General features: G+C 35.3%; 1 non-coding gene across 1 annotated transcript; it reads left to right on the top strand.

The window, feature by feature from the left end:
• Window positions 1-4159: 4159 nt before the first annotated feature.
• On the top strand, window positions 4160-4266 carry LOC116467640 (U6 spliceosomal RNA). Its single transcript, XR_004247857.1, has one exon. It is a non-coding gene; the product is annotated as a U6 spliceosomal RNA (small nuclear RNA).
• The last annotated feature ends 13091 nt before the right edge of the window (window positions 4267-17357 follow it).

The following is a 17357-nucleotide window of genomic DNA, read 5'->3' on the forward strand; positions in this document are numbered from 1 at the left end:
ACGCCTGTAATCCCAGCACTTCGGGAGGCTGAGGCAGGCGGATCACCTGAGGTCGGGAGTTCAAGACCAGCCTGGCCAACATGGAGAAACCCCATCTCTACTAAAAATACAAAATTAGCCAGGCATGGTGACACATGCCTGTAATCCCAGCTACTCATGAGGCTGAGGCAGAAGAATCATTTGAAGCAAGGAAGCGGAGGTTTCGGTGATCTGAGATGGTGTCATTGCACTCCAGCCTGGGCAACAAGAGCAAAACTCCATCTCAAAATAAATAAATAAATAAAATATTCTTGAAAAATAGTCTGAAACAAAAGACTATCCACACCTCTACTTGCAAGCTGTGTGCAAACAAGGACTCATGGACAATTATCTCTCAACAACTGGAGATGAGAGTAAAGAGATTGGAAGTAATTTTGTGTGTCTTCTTCACCAGCTGCTGTTCTATTATCCCAGAAACCAGGAAGGAAGGTTTCTCAAGAATCTTACTAAGTGGGATTTGTGGAGAAAGAACCTGCTATAGTGTACAAACACCTTTTTTTCATATGAGCAATGATATACTATAACATTAGTCAACAAAAACATAGTGATTTAGAGTCTTTTCCTTTTTAGAGTACTAACACTGTGTCCTCTAATTAGCTACCTCATTTCCAAAAGATTTGTTTTGCTTTCTTCCCTTCTACCCCTTCAAAATCACTTTAGAGTTTTCTCAAAGCCTAACTGTTTCTAAGTAAAGAAAAGCAGTATCTGGGTTTCCAGGCAAAAGAATCGGATAGCAAGGCAGAGTGGTGGTTCTATGCCCACCAGGCACTGTCTGAAAAGACGAGCTTAATTTTGTTTGTGACAGCCCATGCTCAAAGTAAAGGGCAAACTGAGGGAAGCCTGGCTATAGGAGCTTTAAAATAAATGTCAACTGTAGAATCTTTTTGTAACATGGCCATGGAAAAATAATTTAATAATTTACTGTACAAGAAAATAAACCGTAAATGTATAGAGCAGAAAAGAAGCCTGCTTTAACTTGTAACACATAAACATAAATAATTTGAAATATATACAAGGCTGCCAAAAATTATGAAGAATATACCATAGTAAAATACCTGGGTTTGGCTTTTTTATGCTTCTTTTTTATCTTAAAAATAAAATTTTTGCTTTGCTTTGTTTTTCATTTGCAGCAACTATTTTCTATGGCTTATACAAGGACAATACTTTATGATTCTTTGGAGTGATTTCCAAATTTTGAAGCAATGTGTCTAATTGAACAAGCAATTTAAGAATATCTATTTTCTATTTCCTGAACTCTGACGGTAGTTATTTCCTTTCATAAGAATGCTTCTTAAATGTTTTGTTCATTTTCTTTGTGAGTAGCCTACTATTTCTTTGTGAGTAGCCTAGTAAGAGTAGGCTACTACTAGTAGTAGTACTAGTTTATTTTCTACTTTTGTAATACTTGTTTCTACTACCATTCATGCAACAAAGAAAAGAAGACTTATGATTTTTCAGGGATGATAAGGAATAGTAATCACCAAAACAAGACTTTAAGAGAAATTCAGATGGATATCCATCCACTAGAGTTATCTTTTCACAATCTGGGAAGCTCTATAGACTCACAGGAGAAACAAAGGTGATTCAGGACTCCAGCACTCTGCCACAGCCCATGCTTACTGGTCTGGTATGTTTCACAGCAGAAATTTTTTTAAAATGCAAATATGGACTCCTGGGCAAGATGGCCCAATAAGAACATCTCTGGTGTGCAGCTCCCAGCAAGACCAATGCATAAGGAGTGTGATTTCTGCATTTCCAACTGAGGTACCTGGTACATCTCATTGGGATTGGTTGGACAGTGGGTGCAGCCCATGGAGGGTGAGCAGATGCAGGGCAGGGCATCACCTCACCCAGGAAGCTCAACGGGTAAGGGAACTCCCTCCCCTAGCCAAGGGAAGCTGTGAGCGACGGTGCCCTGAGGGGCAGTGCTATCCCGCCCAGACACTACACTTTTCCTAAGGTTGTCACAACCCACAGACCAGGAGATTTCCTCAGGTGCCTACACCACGAGGGCCCTGGGTTTTTAGCACAAAACTGGGTGGCTGTTTGGGCAGACATCAAGCTAGCTGCAGGAGTTTTTTTCATACCCAATGGTGACTGGAAGGTCAGTGAGACAGAACTGTTCATTCCTCTGGAAAGGGGGCTGAAGGCAGGGAGCCAAGTGGTCTAGCTCAGTAGATCCCACCACCATGGAGCCCAGCAAGCTAAGATCCACTGGCTTGAAATTCTGGCTGCCAGCATAGCAATCTGAAGTCAATCTGGGATGCTCCAGCTTGGTGGGGGAAGAGGCGTCTGCCATTACTGAGGCTTGAGTAAGCAATTTTCCCCTCGCAGTGTAAACAAGGCTCCTGGGAAGTTTGGACTGGATGGAGCTCACTGCAGCTCTGGAAATCCCTTGTTGCCAGACTGCCTCTCTAGATTCCCGCTCTCTGGGCAGTGCATCTCTGAAAGAAAAGCAGCAGCCCCAGTCAGGGGCTTATAGATAAAACTCCCATCTCCCTGGGACAGAGCACCTGAGGGAAGGGGCAGCTGTGGGCATAGCTTCAGCAGACTTAAATGTTCCTGCCTGCTGGCTCTGAAAAGAGCAAAGGATCTCCCAGCACAGCACTTGAGCTCTGCTAAGGGACAGACTGCCTACTCAAGTGGGTCCCAGACCCCTGTGCCTCTGGATGAGGAGACACCTCCCAGCAGGGGTTGACAGACACCTCATACAGGAGAGCTCCAGCTGGCATCTGGTGGGTGGCCCTCTGGGATGAAGCTTCAAGAGGAAGGAGCAGGCAGCAATCTTTGCTGTTCTTTGCTGGTGATACCCAGGCCAACAGAGCCCGCAGTGGAACCCCAGCAAACTCTAGCAGACATGCAGAAGAGGGGCCTGTTAGAAGGAAAACCAACAAACAGAAAGCAATAGCACCAACATCAACTAAAAGGATGTCCATGCAAAAACTACATCCAAAGTCACCAACAGCAAAGACAAAAGGTAGATAAATCCAAGAGATTAGGAAAACCCAGTGCAAAAATGCTGAAAATTCCAAAAACCAGAACGCCTCTTCTCCAAAGGATCACAACTCCTTGCCAGCAAGGGAACAAAACTGGACAGAGAATGAGTTTGATGAATTGACAGAAGTAGGCTTCAGAATGTGGATAATAACAAATTCCTCTGAGCTAAAGGAGCATGTTCTAACCCAATTCAAGGAAGCTAAGTACCTTGATAAAAAGTTAGAGGAATTGCTAACTAGAATAATCAGTTCAAAGAAGAATATAAATGACCTGGTGACACTGAAAAACTTAACATGAGAACTTCATGAAGCATACAGAAGTATCAATAGCCGAATTGATCAAGCAGAAAAAAGGGCATCAGAGTTTGAAGACCAACTTAGTGAAATAAAGCATGAACACAAGATTAGAGAAAAAAGAATGAAAAGGAATGAGCAAAGCCTCCAAGAAAATATGGGACTATGTGAAAAGATCAAACCTACGTTTGATTGGTGTACCTGGAAGTGATGGGGAGAATGGAACCAAGTTGGAAAACACACTTCAGAATATTATCCAGGAGAACATCCCCAACTTAGCAAGACAGGCCAACATTCAAATTCAGGAAATATAAAGAACACCACAAAGATACACCTCAAGAATAACAACCCCAAAACATATAACCTTCAGATTCCCCATGGTTGAAATGAAGGGAAAAAATGTTAAGAGCAGCCAGAAAGAAAGGTCTAGTTACCCACAAAAGGAACCCTGTCAGATTAACAGCAGATCTCTCTGCAGAAACACTACAAGCCAGAAGAGAGTGGGGGCCAATATTCAACATTCTTAAAGAAAAGCATTTTCAACCTAGAATTTTATATCCAGCCAAAATAATCTTGATAAGTGAAGGAGAAATAAAATTCTTTACAGAAAAGCAAATGCTAAGGGATTTTGTCACCACCAGGCCTTCCTTACAAGAGTTCCTGAAGGAAGCACTAAATATGGAAAGGAAAAACTGGTACCAGCCACTGCATAAAGAAACTAAAATATAAAGACCATTGACACTATGAAGAAACTGCATCAACTAATCAGCAAAATAACCAGCTACCATCGTAACAAAGGATCAAATTCACACATAACAATATTAACCTTAGGGCTCACTTTGGCAGCACATATACTAAAATTGGAATGATACAGAGGAGAATAACATGGCCCCTGCACAAGGATGACACGCAAACAATATTAACCCTAAATCTAAATGGACCAAATGCTGCAATTAAAAGGCACAGTCTGGCAAATTGGATAAAGAGTCAACACCCGTCGGTGTGCTGTATTCAGTAGATCCATCTCACATGCAAAGACACATATAGGCTCAAAATAAAGGGATGGAGGAAGATTTACCAAGCAAATGGAAAGAAAAAAAAAGACAGGGTTGCAGTCCTAGCCTCTGATAAAAAATAATTTAAATGAACAAAGATCAAAAAAGACTAAAAAGGACACTACATAATGGTAAAGGGATCAATGCAACAAGAAGAGCTAACTACCTTAAATATATATGCACCTAATACAGGAACACCAAGATTCATAAAGCAACTTCTAAGAGACCTAGAAAGATACTTAGACTGCCACACAATAATAGTGGGAGACTTTAACACCCCACTGTCAATATTAGGCAAATCAATGAGACAAAATTAACAAGGCTGTTGAGGACTTGAACACAGCTCTGGACCAAATAAACCTAATAGATTTCTATAGAACTCTTCACCCTAAATCAACAGAATATATGTTCTTCTTACCACATAGCACTTACTCTAAAATCGACCACAAAATTGGAAGTAAAACACTCCTAAGCAAATTCAAAAGAAGGAAAATCATAACAGTCTCTCAGACCACAGTGCAATCAAATTAGAACTCAGGATTAAGAAACTCACTCAAAACCGCACAACTACATGGAAACTGAACAAACTGCTCCTGAATGAATACTGGGTAAATAACGAAATTAAGGCAAAAATAAATAAGTTATTTGAAACCAAGGAGAACAAAGACATAATGTACTAGAATCTCTGGGACACAGTTAAAGCAATGTTTAGAGGGAAATTTATAGCAAGAAATGCCCACAGAAGAAAGATGGAAAGATCTAAAATCAACAACCTAACATCACGATTAAAAGAACTAGAGAAGAAAAGCAAACACATTCAAAACCTAGCAGAAGACAAGAAATAACTAAGATCAGAGCAGAACTGAAGGAGATAGAGACACAAAATACTCTTCAAAAAATCAATGAATCCAGGAGTTTGTTTTTTGAAAAGGTTAACAAAATGAACTGCTAGCCAGACTAATAAAGAAGAAAAGATAAAAGAATCAAATAGACAAAATAAAAATGATAAAGGGAGATCACCACTGATCCCACAGAAATACAAACTACCATCAGAGAATACTATGAACACCTCTATGCAAATAAACTAGAAAATCTAGAAGAAATGGATAAATTCCTGGACACATACACCCTCCCAACACTAAACCAGAAACAAGTAGAATCCCTGAATAGAGAAATAATAAGTTCTGAAAGTGAGACAGTAATTAATAGCCTACCAACAACAACAAAAAAAACCCAGGACCAGACAGAGTCACAGCTGAATTCTACCAGAGGTACAAAGAGGAGGTGGTACTATTCCTTCTGAAACTATTCCAAATAGAAAAAGAGGGATTCCTTCCTCACTCATTTTTTGAGGCCAGCATCATCCTGATACCAAAAAACTGGCAGAGACAAAACAAAAAAAGAAAATTTCAGGCCAATAACCCTGATGAACATTGATGCGAAAATCCACAATAAAATACTGGCAAACCAAATCTAGCAGCACATTACAAAACTTATTCAACGCGATTTAAGTCGGCATAATCCCTGGGATTCAAGGCTGGTTGAACATACGTGTAACAATAAACGTAATCCATTGCATAAACAGGACAATGACAAAAACCACATGATTATCTCAATAGATGCAGAAAAGGCCTTGATAAAATTCAACACACTTTCATGCTAAAAAAGCTCAGTAAATTTGGTATTGATGGAACATATCTCAAAATAATAAGAGCTATTTATGACAAACACACAACCAATATCATACTAAATGGGCAAAAGCTGGAAGCATTCCCTTTGACACCTGCACAAGACAAGGATGCCCTCTCTCACCACTCCTAGTCAGCATAGTATTGGAAGTTCTGGCCAGGGCAATCAGGCAAGAGAAAGAAATAAAGGGTATTCAAATAGGAAGAGAGGAAGGCAAATTATCTCTGATTGCAGATGATATGATGGTATATTTAGAAAACTCCATCGCCTCAGCCAGAAACTCCTTAAGCTGTTAAGCAACTTCAGCAGAGTCTCAGGATACAAAATCAATGTGCAAAAATCACAAGCATTCCTATACACCAATGGTAGACAAACAGAGAGCCAAATCATGAGCGAATTCCCATTCACAATTCCTTCAAAGAGAATAAAATACTTAGGAATCCAATTTACAAGGGATGTGAAGGACCTCTTCAAGGAGAACTACAAACCACTGCTCAAGGAAATAAGAGAGGACACAAAGAAATGGAAAAACATTCCATGCTCATGGATAGGAAGAATCAATATCATGAATATGGCCATACTGCTCAAAGTAGTTTATAGATTCAATGCTATCCCCATCAAGCTACCATTGACTTTCTTCACAGAATTAGAAAAAAAAAAAAAAACTACTTTAAATTTCATATGGAATCAAAAAAGAGCCCATATAGCCAAGAAAATCCTAAGCAAAAAGAACAAAGCTGGAGGCATCATGCTACCTTACTTCAAACTACACTACAAGGCTACAGTAACCAAAACAGCATGGTGCTGGTACCAAAACAGATATATAGACCAATGGAACAGAACAGAGGCTTCAGAAATAATGCCACACATCTACAACTATCTAATCTTTGACAAACCTGACAAAAACAAGAAATGGGGAAAGGAATCCCTATTTAATCAATGGTGTTGGGAAAACTGGCTAGCCATATGCAGAAAAATGAAACTGGACCTCTTCCTTACACCTGTATAAACATTAACTCAATATAGATTAAAGATTTATATGTAAGATCTAAAACCATAAAAACCCCAGAAGAAAACCTAGGTGATATCATTCAGGATATAGGCATGGGCAAAGACTTCATGACTAAAACACCAAAAGCCATTCCAACAGAAGACAAAATTGACAAATGGGATCTAATTAAACTAAAGAGCTTCTTCCCAGCAAAAGAAACTGTCATCAGAGTGAGCAGGCAACCTACAGAATGGGAGAAAATTTTTGCAATCTTTCCATCTGACATAGGGCTAATATCCAGAATGTACAAGGAACTTAAACAAATTTTCAAGAAAAAAACGAAAAATCCCACCAAAAAGTTGGCAAAGGATATGAACAGACATTTTTTTTTTTTTAAAGACACTTGTGTGGCTAACATGCATATGAAAAAAGCTCATCGTCATTTTTCATTAGGGAAATGCAAATCAAAACCACGATGAGATACCATCTCATGCCAGTTAGAATGGTGATCATTAACAAGTCAGGAAACAACAGATCTTGAAGAAGATGTGGAGAAATAGGAATGCTTTTACACTGCTGGTGGGAGTCTAAATTAGTTCAACCGTTGTGGAAGACAGTGTGGTAATTCCTCAAGGATCTAGAACTAGAAATACCATTTGACCCAGCAATCCCATTACTGGATACATACCCCAAAGATTATAAATCATTCTACTATAAAGACAAATGCACATGTGTGTTTATTGCAGCACTGTTCACAATAGCAAAGACCTGGAACCAACCCAAATGCCCATCATGATAGACTGGATAAAGAAACTGTGGCACCTATACACCATGGAATAAATACTATGCAGCCATAAAAAAGAATGAGTTCGTGTCCTTTGTAGGGACATGGATGAAGCTGGAAACCATCATTCTTAGCAAACTAATACAGGAACAGAAAACCAAACACCACATGTTCTCACTCGTAAGTGGGAGTTGAACAATGAGAACACATGGACACAGGGAGGGGAACATCACACACTGGGGCTTGTTGGGGGGTGGGGGCAAGGGGAGGGATATCATTAGGAGAAATACCTAATGTAGATGATGGGTTGAGGGAGTGCAGCAAACCACCATGGGACACGTACACCTATGTAACAAACCTGCACATTCTGCACATGTATCCCAGACCTTGAAGTATAATAAAAAATAGAAAAAAAATGCAAATATTGCTCTTTGAAACATTTTAATGCTCTCTGTTATTGACTTAAAATAACTATTAAAGATACCTTATTAGATTTTATATTTATTTCATTACATAGATATGAAATGTTTGTGACAAAGACAGTAAATACTCCTTTTTGATATGTGACGTTGGTTATCTACTTAGCTTAATGCAAGTGATCATTTGTGGGATAATTTAATCATTCTAGACATATTAACAGATTTATGGGATGATAATACCAATATCATCCTTAGTATTGTTTTGAAGAATATAGATTCATTCCAAGAAATATTAATTAAAAAGGTAACAAGATGTTCTTCTAGGCAGAGATGCAGTTTCAAAGACAATTTGTGTTTGTTTGCATATGAGGAGGTCATGGTCAACATATAAGCCAATAATAAAAGTAAATGTATTCCTGGTGTATACTAGGCCCTGAATGATTATTTGTTTATTTCAGGTATGAATATTTTGGTAAAATATGCTTCTATTTTTGACAGACAATGCTACAAGATGTAGACGTTAACATTCAGCAAGCATTTTATGAAAGGAATATTGAAGTGAACTTTGAAGAATTAAGAAAAAGAGATTCTATTTAGAATGTAGATAATGGGCATGAAGAAAATGAGGTGGCAAGTGATGTGATTAGACTTGAAGTGATCAAAGCAGCTAGAAAACAGAGTATAGAAGATACTTTAATGTGAATGATGAATCTTCCAAAAGCAATGGCAAGGAACAGGCTGGAGCTTAAATCTTCTTGAAAGCAGAAACTGTATCTCATTTAATGCTTTAACCTTAGTATATAGCACTGTGCCTAAGTCACATTAAGTAACATTAAGAATTCACAAACTCTGTGGAGGTACAGACAAGGAATGAAAAAAATAAGAAGGAAGGAAGAAATAAGGAATGCTATAAAGTTCCTTGTGATATTAGGGGTCAGTATGTCATAAATGACCTTCAAAAGTGAGACTGTTTGTTAGGTGAGAAGCAGCAGAAAGATTTTCAAGACTGAGAAGGAAGCTTGAAAAACACAATTATTTTTCCAGTAGAAATATTTTTAAAAGATGGCAGAAATGGCCTGTATTGGAGAATATCCAAAGAGACATTCATTCGAGTGATCAAGTTTCAGTTATTGAAATGAAGTGAAATAATGTTCAACAATAGAGTTCTAAACATATTATGGAATAATTAACTTTGTCTGTTTTCCAATTGAGCCCTCAGTCAGCAAAACTGTTAGCTACAATTATCATAGCGTTAAGAGTTTGATTTGAATCCATACTCAGCAAATTGTTGGGTCATTCTTATTTCTCCCTGGCAAATCACATATTTACACACTACAATACCTTCATTAATTCTAAATTGACATTACAAACTCAGCTAAAAGTTCAGCTTTTAAAAATACACTATTCATGGAGGTCTTGTATAAGTTTAGGCAATAATTTAACTCCTTCATCGTGTGCCTATAAATTGTTTCCCAAATTCAATGATAACTTTACTATCAATTCATAGGTGTGACACCATTTTTTATAAGTATAATATTCGCAAGGTAAATAAAATGCTTTGACATTTGGGTACTTTGACATTTTCCATTGATATTAATGATGCTATAAAATTGTCATGCAGAATGCCATTTAGCCATGGAGTAATGCTTATTGATTATAAACGTTATGTAATCCGTTTTAGATGTAAAAGGTTATGTGTTCTTTTTATTTTGCATTCTGATTAAATCTAAATCAGTACACAAACAGAACCATTATAAACTCAAATGTGAACTTTAAATAGGATTTTAACCTCAGGGATTTGCAAGCCAGAAAAAATATAAAGGCATTGAGAAAGTCAGAAACACACACACACACACACACGCACGCACACACGTCCATATATACACTTTTGTATATATATATGTATATACACATATATACGTATATATATATACACATATATACGTATATATATACACATATATACGTATATATATACGTATATGTTTATATGTAAAGCTGCTGTGTTTTTCAACATTCTCTCTCTATATATACGTATATATGTGTGTGTGTATATATATATATATATATGTTTTCAATAAGCAATAGCATTGCTGTTGTGAATTTCATGCCTCACCTTATATACTGAAGGAAAAATGAAGGTGAAATTGTTCAGATTACTATCATGGGGAGTTTTACTTGAATGTGTGGTTAGATTAAACGCAAATATAAAAAAAACACCTTTCCTATGGGGCAAGAACGTAAATATTTAATGAGCCCCTTTTCAAAGAATAATTATTTGACATGATGTATTTCAATAGAGGCTGACAAACAGGCTTGAGTTGTGAACCTGACTTGAGCCAGAAGTGAACAGAGCTTCACCACTTTGGAAATACTTTTCTATAGCATTTTGAAAGTATGCAAATTAGAAAAGATTATATTTTATCTTTATATTTTCTTTAATATTCCTTTTTGTTTGCTGTGCATGAGCATCCAAGTTATATTTGTATTGATTAATTTCCTCACATATAATAATATTAGCTTATATTTTGGATTCATAGACTTTACTATGTTAACATGATGAGGTCCACACATAATTTTGAAAAACACAGCAGCTTTACATATAAACTCTAAATTTGGGATTTGCTTTTTCTGTAAGCCCATGATGATTACATTTAAATTCCATGTTTATTTTTGAATGTAGGAGTCATTTATTTTGATCTCTCTCCTGTGTTTTCTGTAAAATAGAGAGTGAAACATGGTTTAAAAATTATTTTTGTAGTTAATCTTTCTGCTTCTGGTATTATTAAAAATGTAAAATTGCTCTATTTAGTTTCTAATAAATGTAAGACATAAGCTGAAATATTCACATACATAGAGTTAAAAAAACAGTGGCCTATGAAGGAAATTTAGAAATCATCTAGAAATTATCTTAAGTAAAAGGAAAAGAATTCCCAGAGTGTGAGTTGAAATTTAAAAATTAAAATATATTTTTAATTTTCACAATAATATTACTGATTTGACTACAGAAGAAAGATGTAATATGACCTGTGTTTAATGTTATTTTTATTTTGTTTTAATTAATTGATGTATTTATTTTTTCTTTCCAAAACTTTTATATTGGTTTGGGGGTGCATGTGCAGGTTTGTTACATGGGTAAATTGCGTGTTGCAGAGGTTGAGGTTACAGATTATTTTGTCACTCAAGTAATCAGCATAGTACCCAATAAGTAGTCTTTGGATCCTCATCCTTCTCCTCCCCTCCACCCTCAAGTAGGCCCTGGTGTCTATTGTTCCCTTCTTTGTATCCATGTGTACTTAATGTTTAGCTCCAATTTATAAGTGAAAACGTGGTATTTGATTTTCTGTTCCTGCATTGGTTCATTTAGAATAATCGCCTTTGGCTCCATCTATGTTGCTGCAAAGGACATGATTTCATTCCTTTTTATGGCCACATTGTATCCCATGGAGTATATGTATCACATTTTCCTTATCCAGTCCACTATTGATGAGCATCTAGGTTGATTCTATGTGTGTGCTATTGTGAATAGTGCTGAGAATAACACAAAAGCACATATGTCTTTATGGCAGAATGAATTATATTCCTCTGAGTATATATCCAGTAATGGGATTGCTGGATTGAATGGTAGTTGTTTTAAGTTTCATGAGAAATTTCCAGAATGCTTTTCACAGTGGCTGAACTAATTTACATTCCCATCCAGTATATGATCATTCTCTTTGCTCTGCAACCTCATTAACATCTGGTTTTTTTTTTTACTTTTTAATAATTGTCATTCTGACTGGTGTGAGATGGTATCTCATGGTTTTGATTTGCATTTTTCTAGTGATTAGTTATGTGGGCATTTTTTCATATGATTGTTGGCCACGTGTGTGTCTTCTTTTAAGAAGTGTCTGTTCATGTCCTTTGCCCATCTTTTGATGAGGTTGTTTGTTTTGTGTTTGTAAATTTAAGTTCCTTATAGATTCTGGATATTAGACCTTTGTTGAATGCATAGTTTATGCATGAGAAATTGTCGTTGCAAAACAGTCTGTAGTTTGTATACTTCAAAAGACAATCAACTAATTGAGAATTTTTGTGAAAGCTAACATGGTAATACTAAGACAGATTCTCTTAATGTGCAGAGTAAATGAAATTTCTAATGATGAGGTTAGATTCACTTTCAAATGAGAAGCACAATTATAATATTACTGGAATGAATGCATATGTCAAAATCAACTAATAGTAACTCTGCATATAAGTCATCCATATATAGTGGTTCTGACTTTTATGAACTATTTCTACCTTTTCCAAAATTTCAAGTAAAAGAAGCTCATTAAGAAAAATTTCAACTAGAATGGCTTGAAATATACTACTCTGTCAAAAAAAGAATAAATAAGAATTATATTTGGTTAAATCTTTCAGTCCACAGATAACACTTGTGTGGCTGATGTTCAAATAATTTGGAATTTTATTTGTTTGCTGTGTTTTTTTATATATGACATCCCAGTTCTAACCATAAATTTATGTCCCTTTTTGTTGTTATCTCACTGTTATGGTGAGAAAACTATAAATAGAGTTTAGCAAGAATTAAGTAGCTTGCTTTTAGTTTACTATGATAACACATTGTAGAATTTATATTTAAAGCCAATTTCGCTCCACTACAAAATCTCTATTGAGTAATCTTAGCTAATTAAACAAATTAATTTTCCAGCCATAAAAGTATTCTGTATATATAGATAACCAGAAAAAATATTATGTTGATATTATGTTTATGATTCTTAGAATGAACAGATAACTAAATTACTTAATTTAAAATGAAAAATTATCAGTAATTATTTAATAGTAATATTCTCTTATTTTGCTCCTTATCCTTTGTTTATGCAGCTTGAATAAAGTAATTTATCCTTACCTATTTTATCATATTCTGGATGATGTGTCAAGCCGGATAATTTCACCTAGCTGTTGATAACATTATATGCTACCTTACACTTGGGGATATGCTATTGTCTACAATTTAATTACTGAGATATCACACATTTTCCATGTGTATATTCATAAATTGAACCTCTTGTCAATCATTTATTTTTTCTGCTATGACAAAAAACCCTATTTCTACCATATGCTGCTGAAACAATTTTTCTTCCTTGTTGGCTTTAGGATTTTAGGAAGTTGTCTTTATTGTTTGCCATTGTTAGCAAACACATTTGAAAACATTGCTATTTGTCATTTGTATAAGACATAAAAAAGCCTTACTCGTTACAAGCTCTTATTCTAGGAAACAATAATTAAAAATGATACAGAAGCTAAAATTAGCTTTAGTTTGGTTTCCTTGTTCCTAAATAAATTTCATTTAAATCTTTATTAAAGGCTTATATAACATTCCATTTAAACCAAATCCAATCTACTGTGACAAATTCAAGCTAAATGTTTCATAAAATGAAACAACTTTTATCAAAAACAGCTTTCATTCAGTGTTATAATAGTTGAAATAGTTGTGGAATATTTTGATGCACTCCAACCCAAAACACTTCAAGTTTTAGCAATCTGGCTGTAGGAGGTAATACATAAAACTAGTGTTTTTAACAATCTGACTTCAGGAGGGAATACATAAATTTAATTAGAGTTTTTAACATTTCTCATCAATAAATAACCAAATAACAATAATACACATTGCCTCAGGGTGACAAAATTGTAAAGAACTGTTATTGCTTTCTCTGTCTTATTTTAGATATGTGTGAGATCATTAGCCTCTGAGCCCTTGACACAGAAACTAATGAGGCTACTGAGTCATAGAATTTATAGCTTGTTCAGATAGTGCGTGATATCATCTAATCTTATCTACTAAATTCACTACTCTAGTGAGTAATTCTCAAGATAGTCATATAATAGAATTGCATCTGACTTCAAATTAAGTGTATGAATTTAACTGCTAATATATATTATGGGGCTCTTCCTAACAAAATTTGAGAATTTAGGGGATAAAAATAAAGCTACATTCCTTCAGATTAAATACCCTAGTCTTTCTTACCTGACAGATGACAAAATGGCCATTGTAACAAGGTTAATATTAAATAAAAGTACTAATATTTCAAATAGTCTTTTAGAAGAGTAGTTTACCTGAAATATCAAACACGGCAAGCTATGTATAAGGGTTACAACCAACTATGAAGGAATCTTTTCAATATACTAAAACTGAAGAAACAGCTATGGTATGATTGGTTCCTAGATAATCTTGTATTTGTCGTATCAAACTCCTGAGAGTAATACTGGTATATCTATTGCTAGCTGTTCTTGTCACTCACTAGAGTATACACACAGAGAACAGAAATGTTTAACTTAAAAGCAGAAATAACTATTTAAATTTGATACTTGAGACTTCTTTTTAACACCACATGTTCTCACTCATAGGTGGGAATTGAACAATGAGAACACATGGACATAGGAAGGGGAACATCACACACCGGGGCCTGTTGTGGGGTTGGGGGAGGAGGGAGGGATAGCATTAGGAGATATACCTAATGTTAAACGATGAGTTACTGGGTGCAGCACACCAACATGGCACATGTGTACATATGTAACTAACCTGCACGTTGTGCACATGTACCCTAAAACTTAAAGTATAATAAAAAAAGAGACTTCTTTTTAGAATAGACTTATTGCTTGGCATAATATGTTCTAAATAACCACAATAAGCTTGTTTGTATTTAACTTGCCATTCTGTTTGCTCAAATAAGGTGACTTAACAAAAAAAACCCAATGATGATTCTGCCTCAGTTTATTAAGATGCTATCATGTTAGTTCCACATAGAACTAATTTTTGCTTTTATTCCGTCTGGCTATATTGAGGAATAGTGAATACACATCCTTAGGAAACTCATTATGGTAGTTACTGTAGAACCATTGTTGAAGATGCCACACATTAATTGGCATGGTGTTCTCTTTATGTTGACTCTGGAGAGCCATGTTTCTTATGTTTCAAGGATGGGAAAATCTTAATTTCTCTTGAATTTTGTTTTAATCTTCTGCGCACTTCTAATATCCATTTTGTACTTTAACATGTGCTGTTATTCAGTTTTCTACTTGCATATTTTCTTTGAGCAACTATGAGCATTTCAGACTTTTTTATAATTTAAAATTTATATCAAAATAATTATGAGGTAGATAGTATAATTTTTTTCACTGCAGCATTGTGGTCTGAATATAGCAGCAAAATTAATAATACATAGTCATTTTACATGTGAAGTTCTCAAAGGTTAGTTTTTATTTCATTCACGATAAAATTCAGACCAATTATTTTTTAAAATGTAATAATTTTTATGGTCGACCCCGCTATGGAGTTTCATGGCCTTCTTGAATTGTCCAATTAAATAGCTCATTGCAAGAATAGAAATAAACAAACACCACTGTAGTTAATGGGAAATGGGAATTTAAATAAGCTTACCTTCTGAATTTATATGACTTTGGGATTTAGAGTGCCTTTTAATATTCGGTTTTTTAATATACAACATATAACTAATGATAATCTGTCAGTCCTGATTGTCATAGAACAAGATAGCATTATAAAAGAAATTTACTAAAAGTAAGGTAATATTCAAACCATCTATCAAAAACAACATTTTCAAGGGACTATGGCTAGCCACTATGCTAAGATATGCTGGATATACATTGGTAAACAGACACAATTCATGCAATTAGAATTAAAAGAATAGTGAAAGCAGACGGTACACAATCTATTATTAAATCTTTAATTACAACTTGTGATAAATGATAGAAAAATGAGGTGCTACAGATTGGATGGCTACCATATGCCTCTTTGAGAAAAATGACACAAAGATGTATACCTAGAAAAGGAGAAATAATTAAAAATGTGACTATTATAGGTGAAAGTAATCAAGTGCACAAGGTTCCCAGATGGAAAAAGAACTTGTCATCTGTGAAGAATCGATATAAAGGCCAAAGTAAGGGAGGCAAAAAGTGGAGTCTGATGAAATTAGTGGCATATGGGTGCATTCTCTTCATCACAAGGCCTTACGGTTCATGTTAATGATTTCAGATTTACCTCTAAGAGGATGTGAAGCCATTGAGATGTTTTAATTTGAAGTGGAATTATCAGATTTATGTTTTTAAAGATTGTTCTTGCTACAATGAAAGAATGAATTGAGTAAAACAAATGTGAAAACACGGAGACCAGTTAAGGGTATATTGCAGTTACTCAGACCAAAAACAATGGTTTTTGCACTAGAATGATGACGCTGGATGCCAAGTTATGTGTTTTTACTCTTAATTTTATAAGAGGATAGAAGTGGAACTTCATGAGGACAGAATGAATATTAGTGACTAAGAAGAAAAGGTCATCAAAATTGATTTCATATTATTGTCCTAATTAACTCCATAGATTCTGAAAAGCGATGTAGAAATGAACATAACTAAAATTAAAATAGAAAATCATTATATAGTGGATCACACTTGGCCTGATTTTTCAGACATAAATGTGATAAATTTTCTAAAGCAAGTTTTACTTTTAAGTGTCTTGTTTGGAAATACCATTTCCTATATATTGAGCACTGCTGCTGAATTACATTATAGATTTTCTTGGTGCCTAAATTCATCAAAGTGAAGTATTTTATTATACTCTCAATGTCACCCGGAAAAGAGAACTACTGAGAGTCCAGTAAGCAATGTCGCTTTGTGGAGGGGTTAAATGAATGACTTGGCTTGTGACACCTTTGACTTTGTACACATTTACACACAAAAATCAGCTTACACAGAGGTGTTTAGAAAAACAACAAGAATAACAATAAACCATGGCTGGAACTGGCATTTATTATGCCACAAAATAAGCCTCAGTATGGAATGGCGTGAACCCGGGAGGCGGAGCTTGCAGTGAGCCGAGATTGCGCCACTGCACTCTAGCCTGGGCGACAGAGCGAGACTCCGTCTCAAAAAAAAAAAAAAATAAGCCTCAGTATGGAAAAAAAAAGTAAAAAGAAGAATTTTCCTTAAAAATTAAGAACTTAGAAAAAGAACAACAAAATAAAGGAAACAGAAAGAAATCTATTCAGTATAAAATACATTTATTTATGAGTAGAAAACAGAGCACTTAGAAATAAC

The sequence above is a fragment of the Hylobates moloch genome, unplaced genomic scaffold, assembly GCF_009828535.3.
Source record: "Hylobates moloch isolate HMO894 unplaced genomic scaffold, HMol_V3 SCAFFOLD_4, whole genome shotgun sequence".
NCBI lineage: Eukaryota > Metazoa > Chordata > Mammalia > Primates > Hylobatidae > Hylobates > Hylobates moloch.